This window comes from Psammomys obesus, unplaced genomic scaffold, assembly GCF_907164565.1.
Source record: "Psammomys obesus unplaced genomic scaffold, mPsaObe1.curated_primary_1811, whole genome shotgun sequence".
NCBI classification, from domain to species: domain Eukaryota; kingdom Metazoa; phylum Chordata; class Mammalia; order Rodentia; family Muridae; genus Psammomys; species Psammomys obesus.
Genome location: NW_026590061.1, coordinates 4,996,243 through 5,004,124, shown reverse-complemented (window position 1 = coordinate 5,004,124; position 7,882 = coordinate 4,996,243). Strand labels below are relative to the sequence as shown.

The 7,882-nt window shown below is 40.9% G+C and overlaps 1 pseudogene; it reads left to right on the top strand.

Annotated features, from left to right (window-relative positions):
• Positions 1–5,674: 5,674 nt before the first annotated feature.
• Positions 5,675–6,399, top strand: LOC129675645 (14-3-3 protein theta-like; annotated as a pseudogene).
• Positions 6,400–7,882: the final 1,483 nt, after the last annotated feature.

Here is a 7,882-nt window from a genome sequence, read left to right as displayed (position 1 = left end):
GGATTTAAGGTGGGGCTTTCCCACGTCTGAGAACATAATTAAGGGAGTCTCTCCCAGGAGTGCTCAGTGGCTTGCCCTTTAGGTGATTCCACATGTAGTCAAGCTGACCATCAAGATTAGACATCATAGCAAGTAAGAGCAGATACGGGATTTGAACTAGGTATGTGCTATCACAGCTTGGCCCTATGCCACTCTTCCATTGCCTAAGTTTGTAATTTTCTGAGATAATGCTTCAAGTGCCTGCTGTCTGGGATACCCCAAGGTCTGTCTGGACTTTCTCTTGCTATCCTTGGGTTATACTCACCAGCCTGAAGCTTCTTGGGCATTCACAGTTGGAACTGTCCTTGCTCTGCTTCTTTTCTGCCATTTGAGTCCTCCTTGGTGCATCTATCCATCAAGTTTGTGTTTGTCAAGATTTCTACTGCTGTGATAAAACAACATGACCAAAAGGTTCTTGGGAAGGAAAAGTCTATTTAAACTTACAACTTTCAGGTAATAAGCCATTGCTGAAGGACAACCCAGCAGAAACTTGGAGGCAGGAACTGAAACAGTCCACAGAGGAACACTGGCTGCTGGCTTGATCCTCACAGCTTTCTCAGTCTGCCTTCTTATATACCATAGTACCACCTGCCCAGGAATGACACCACCCACAGTGGGCTGGACCTTCCACATTAATCATCAGTCAAGAAAATACCCAACAGTTTTGTTAACAGCCAATCTTATGGAGGCATTTTCTCAATTGCGTTTCCCTCTTCTCAGATGACTCTAGCTAATGTTGACAAAAACCTAAGCAGCACACAGTTTATTTTCAGATAATGTGGAGTATAAGGTTTGATTTTCTATTGTTTTAAAAATGACTACATTAGGTGTTTCCCAGTCCCTTCGCACCATTTGTACTAGATCAAAAAATCCAAGTTTCTGATGACGCCACAGAGAACCCTGTGCTGCCTAACAACAGGGAGAACTTTTGAGAAATGAGTTGTTGGGTATTTTTGTTGCTGTGAGCACATCAAGGCATTGTCAGAGAAAACCCTGGAGTTTCATTACTTATTTTTCTTACTGCTGTGAGCAAGAAACAACTTGAGGACAGGTAGCCTTATTCTCGCCCACAGTTTGAAGATCCTGTCTGTCTTAGTTACCGTTTCATTGCTGTGAAGAGACACCATGACCACAGCAACTCTTATAAAGGAAGACATTTAATTGGGGTTGGCTTACAGTTCTAGAGGTTTAGTCTGTTGTCATCATGGTAGGAAGCATGGTGGTGCAGACAGACACTGTGCTGGAGAGGAGCTGAGAGTTCTATATCTGATCCTCAGGCAGTAGAAGGAGACTGTGTGCCAATCTAGGCATAGCTAGAGCATTTGAGACCTCAAAGCCCACCTCCAACAGTGATACACTTCCTCCCGCAAGGCCATACCTCCTAATAGTGCACTTCCTATGTTCCAGACGTTCAGACAGATGCATCTATGGTGGTCATTCCTATTCAAACCACCACACTGGCTATCCTGCCATAGGCATAGCAGGAGAGTGAGGCTACCGGTCTCATTGCACTCATGGATAAGAAGCAGAGAGGACAGGACTCAGGGCTAGCTTATCAAAACTCAAGACCCGCCTTCAAGTGATTCACTTCCTGCAGCAAGGTGCCACCTCCAAAAGGTTCTTCAATCTCCCCCTAAAAAGTGGCACCTTCTGGAGGCCGAGGGCTCAAACACATGAACCTAGGAATGACTGCATTTTGCAGGAAAACCATGGTATCAGTGTGGAACATTCACTGGCTAAGGTCTCATTTGTATTTTTTATTATTATTTACTTATTAATTGTTGTTATCAACCAAACCCAGGGACCTGTACACATGAGGCCAGCACTCTGTCACTGAATTCCATCCCAGCCTTGACAACGGCTCTTGACTTTGTTATTTTAAGACAAGGTTTCTTGCCCTGGCTAGCCTCAAACTCCCAGTTTATCTGATGATGACTTTGAACCTCTTGCCTCTGATTCCAGAGTGGTGGGATTACAGCCATGCACCCCACACCTGGATACTGTGCATGGCTCTTGATTCTGTCATGAGGCTATACCCAGGTATGGAGTAAAGTCATTCACCAAATACTCATTGTTCTAAGAAGTATGAAAGCTAGTGTGTGTCTATACTTGTGCCACCTCCCATTACTTCTGCTGTTAAAAATTTAACGCTAGATCGGACCATTAGGAGAGAAGAGGACTTCCACTCTAACTTTTTCCTCCTTTATTCACAGAACTGAAATAAAAATTAGTGCTGCAAACCAAGGCTTTATTTTAAGGATGGCTTTTTTACATCCTATGTGAAATAGATTAAACAAAATGATCAGAAAGCTCTCCTTTGAGGTCAGTACTAGATTTGCCTGGTGGTCAGCTTCGCGAGCTATCTCACTCCAGTTTTAATGGGCACATAAAGATCATTACATTAAAATTAATTCTCACCGGGGTGTCCAATATTCTACCCCCAGTTGAGATTTTAGGAAAGCTATTCCATTCAGAGGTTGAGAGGAAACCCAAAGAAATCATTATATCTGGTTAGAGTTAAGAGATTTTCACACAGGAAAAGTAACTGAAAAGTATATATTTTGCATAATGAAACAGATGACAAACTGCGCAAGCTGGACTATTAATGAGCCTCCTGTAAAGCTAAGAAGCCATCGAAGCAGGGAGTGAATGCAGGAAGAGAAATCTCTGATCTCAACTTTTAACAACCAACTTTAATCAAACCATTTGATGCTGAGTTCTTAGGGCCCCGGGACAGTGAGGGCAATCTGGAAGAATCAAAGAAGACACTGTCAGATGAATTGCAAAGTAACCAACTTGGAGTTAGGATCAGGAAAACTTAGCTGTATCTTGGGTTCTAGAAAAATCCTACGTTTATTAAAGCTGCAATCATGTTGTCTGCTAGGCTTCCTTAGTCCTAATTTTAAGAGGTAAGGTGATACTGTTTTAGCCATAAGTCAGAGTCCAGGGGGACCCACTGGCATTTCTAGGTTATGTTCTCCTCAGAGCAAGGAATTGAGTCAGGAACATATGGGTAGTGGTTGAAATAGAGACAGCTTATTAAGAACAAGGAAGTGGGTATGACATCTGGGAACTGTTAGACGTTCTAATGGCTTATGAACTTTTAATGGCCATTTTCTTTTTTCTCTTTTTGCCTCTTCTATTTTTATTTTTTATAATTTATTTTTTTATATTCTGATTGTAGCCCCCCTCACTCATCTCTTTCCAGTCCCACCCTCCCTCTCTCTGTTACCCCATCTCCTTCCCCTAGTTCACTGAAAGAGGAAGTTCTCCTCCTCTGCCATCTGACCCTAGCTTATCAAGTCTCATCAGGACTGCCTGGATCCTCTTCCTCTGTGTTCTGGCAAGGAGGTCATGTCAGAGGCAGACCTTGCTCCCCTTACTGCCACATGGTGTCTGAGCTGCCTATGGGCTACATCTGAGCAGGGAGTCTGGGTCCTCTCCATGCGTGGTCTTTGATTGGTGCTTTAGTCTCTGCAGGACCCCCTGGACCCAGATTTTTTGGCTCTGTTGGTCTCCTCGTAGAGTCCCTGTCCCCTCCAGTTCCTTCCATCTCCCCCTTCTTCCATAAGACTTCCTGTACTCTGCCAAAGTTTGGCTTTGAGTCTCTGCTTCAATCCTCTGTTGAGTTTAGCCTTTCAGAAAACATCTATGGTAGGCTCCCATCCTGTTCCCCCTCTTCCACTGCTTCTGGTGTCTATCCTGTTTGCCCTCCTGAATGAGAATTAAGCATCCTTCCTAGGGTCCTCCTTGTTGTTTAGCTTCTTTGGCACTATAGATTTTAGTATGGTTATCCTATGTTATATGGCTAATACCCACTTATAAGTGAGTATGTGCCATGTGTGTCTTTCTGCTTCTGGGTTACCTCATTCAGGATGATCTTTTCTAGTTCCATTCATTTGCCTGCAAATTTTTATGATTTCCTTGTTTTTAATAGCTGAGTAGTATTTCATTGTGTAAATGTACCACAATTTCTGTATCCATTCTTCCCAACATCTGGGTTGTTTCCAGATTCTGGCTATTATGAACAAAACTGCTATGAACATAATTGAGCAAATGTCCTTGTTGTGTGGTTAAGCATATTTCTGATGTGTGCTCAGGATTGGTATAGCTGGATCTTGAGGTAGCACTATTCCCAATTTTTTGAGAAAGAGCCAGATTGATTTCCAAAGTGGTTGTACAAGTTTGCATTGCACAGCAATGGAGGAGGGTTCCCCATTCTCCACATCCTCTTCAGCATATGTTGTCACTTGAGTTTTTGATCTTAGCCATTCTGATGGATGTAAGATGATAGAATTTCAGAGTTGTTTTGATTTGTGTTTTCCTGATGACTAAGGATGTTGAGCATTTCTTTCTCCACCATTTGATATTCCTCTGTTGAGAATTCTCCATTTAGCTCTGTACCCCATTTTAAACTGGATTATTTGGTTTGTTGCTTTTTAACTTCTTGAGTTCTTTATATATTCTGGCTATTAGCCCTCTGTCAGATGTAGGATTGGTGAAGATCTTTTACCAGTCTGTAGGCTGTTGTTTTGTTCTGTTTGGGTATATAGTACCTTTATTTTCATTGAATTTTAGGAAGTCTTTAATGTCTTTATTTCTCCTTTGACCAGCTATCACTGAGTAGAGAATTGTTTAATTTCCATGAGTTTGTAGGCTTTTTGTTAGTTCTGTTGTTGATTTGAAGTCCAGTTTTAGACCCTGGTGGTCTGATAGGATACAAGGGATTATTTCAATCTTCTTGTATCTGTTGAGACTTTGGTTGTGACCAACTATATGGTCTATTTTGGAGAAGGTTCTGTGAGGTGCTGAGAAGAAGGTATATTCTTTTGTGTTTGGGTGAAAAGTTCTATAGATGTCTGTTAGGTCCAGTTGATCTGTTAGTGTCATTGTCTCTCTGTTTAGTTTCTATTTTGTTGACCTGTCCTTTGGTGAGAATGAGGTGTTGAAATATCCCACTAATGTTTGGGGATCTAATATGTGGTTTAAACTTTATTAATGTTTATTTTACAAACATGGGTGCTCTTGTATTTGGGGCATATATGTTCAGAATGAGATGTCTTCTTGGCAGAATTATCCTTTGAGTATGAAGTGTCTTTCCTTATCTCTTTTGATTAATTTTGGTTGAAAGTATATTTATTTAGATATTAGAATGGCTACTCCTGCTTGTTTTTTGTGTCCATTTGCTTGGAAAACCTTCTTCTAACCCTTTACTCTCAGGTAACTTTGTCTCTGTGGTTGAGGTGTGTTTCTTGTATGCAGCAGGATGTTGGGTCGTATTTACACATAGATTCCGTTAGTCTGTCTTTTTATTAGAGAGTTGAGTCCACTGATGTTGAGAAAGATTAATGGCCTGTGATTGTTAGTTTCTTTTGTTTTGATGCTGGTTTTGTAGTGTGTTTGTGTGCTTGTCTACTTTTAGTTTTGCTGTAGTGAAGTTATTTACTTGTTTTCCTGTGTGTAGTTAACCTTTTTGGGTTGTATTTTTCCTTTTAGTATCTTTTGTAGGGCTGGATTTATGGGTAAGTACTGTTTAAATTTGTTTTTGTGGCTAAAGCCCAAAACAGATCAAAGTGGTGAGATTCACTTCATGGCCGCAGAGACTACAAGGAGGACTCTGGATGCAGCTTGGTGTTCACCCTTGCTCGCCATGGAGAAGACCTAGCTGATCCAGAAGGCCAAGCTGGCCGAACAAGCCGAGCACTACGATGACATACATGGCTACCTGCATTAAAGCCATCATGGAGCAGGGCACTGAGCTGTCCAACAAGGAGTGCAACCTGCTGTTGGTGGCCTACAAGAAAGTGGTCAGAGGCCAAAGGTCTGCCTGGAGGGTCATCTTGAGCATCGAGCAGAAGACTGACACCTCCAACAAGAAGTTGCGGCTGATCAAGGACTATCGGGAAAAAGTGGAGTCGGAGCTGAGGTCTATCTGCACCATGGTCCTGGAATTGTTGGATAAGTATTTAATAGCCAATGCAACTAATCCAGAGAGTAAGGTCTTCTATCTGAAAATGAAGGGAGATTATTTTTGGTATCTTGGTGAAGTAGCTTGTGGCAATGATCAAAAACAAATGATAGAGAATTCCCAAGGAGCATACCAAGAAGAATTTGATACAAACAAGAAAGAACTGCAGCCTACACATCCAATCTGCCTAGGGCTGGCTCTTAACTTTTCTGTATTTTACTATGAGATCCTTAACAATCCAGAGCTTGCCTGAACACGGGCTAAAATGGCTTTTGATGAGGCCATCACAGTGCTTGATACATTGAACGAAGACTCCTATAAAGACAGCACCCTCATCATGCAGCTGCTCAGAGACAACATTGTGGACATCAGACAGTGCGGGAAGAATGTGAAGCAGCAGAGGGGCCGAAAACTGAAGGCATCCAGGGCACCTTCCTCCTTCCCCTCAATTCCACTTGGATTTCCTCTAGCAAGGAAGCCCACTCCTGTGTATGGGATCAACTGTTTATAGTCTTTTCACACTGCAGCTTTGGGAAAACTCCATCCCTTGGTTTGTGTTGTCTCGGTCTTCCTGGTGTGTAGTTACTGCTGTAGAAAAGTATCAGTAGCTTCATTTCATATAAACACGAGTAACTTCCAGACACTTGTGTAGAGGACTGACAGCACAGTTGGCATTTAAATAATCTGAACCAGTTCTTCAAGTGACTATGTTTTGTATTACTGTGAAGACATGGAAATGTAGTGTAAATTGTAATAAATTTACAGTGATTGTAATAATAACTTCTTGATTTCTACATTCCCTCTCTGATCCTTCTTTGGGGTTTTCCTTTCAGAAGCAACTTTTCCATGCTCTTAATATGTATTCCTTTTCAGTAGGAATCCAGAACTGTTAGATTGAATGGGAGAGCGCTTAATGTATCAGGGCTTGGGTTCACAGATTAAAATGTCTCCTGTGTGACATACTCTGGAGGTTACATCTGTCTGTGACAAAGGGAGTTTCCTTATGCATTCTTCATTTGCTGTTGTTTAAGTTGACAACTTCCTTCCCGATAAAAATTCACTTACACCTCCAAAAAAAATGTTTGTTTTGTTGTGGAATATCTTGTTTTCTCCATCTATGATGATTGAGAGTTTTGCTGTTATAGTAGTGTGGGCTGATATCTGTGTTCTCTTAGGGTCTGCATAACATCTGTTCAGGTCCTGGCTTTCATAGTCTCTGTTGAGAAGCTATCTGATGGGTTTGCCATTATATGTTACTTGGCCTTTTATCCCTTGCAGCTTTTAGTGTATATATTTTCATTCTGTATATTCAGTGTTTTGATTATTATGTGGCAGGAGGATTTTCTTTTCTGATCTATTCTATTAGGTGTTCTGTAGGCCTCTTGTATGCTTATAGGCATCTCTATTTTTAAATTGGAGAAATTTTTTTTCTATGATTTTGTTGAAAATATTTTCCAGGCCTTGGATACAAGAATCTTCTTTCTTCCTCTATTCTTATTCTTAGGTTTTGTCTTTTCATGGAGTCCTTGATTTATTGGATGTTTTGTGCCAGGAATTGTTTAGATTTAACATTTTTTTGATAGATGCACCATTTTTTTCCATCATATCTACTATACCTGAGATTCTTTCTTCCTTCTTGTATTCTGTTAGAGATGCGTACCTCTGTAGTTCCTGTTTTCTTACCTAACTTCTTCCTTTCCAGGATTTCTTCACTTTGCATTTTCTTTAATGTTTTCATTTCCATCTTCAGATCTTGAACTGCTTTGTTGATTTCCTACACCTGTTTCTTTCTACTTTCCTGCCTTTCATTCATTTCCTTCACCTAAACTTTCCTCTATTCTTTTTATTTCTATTTCCTCTATTTCTTTTCTTTCA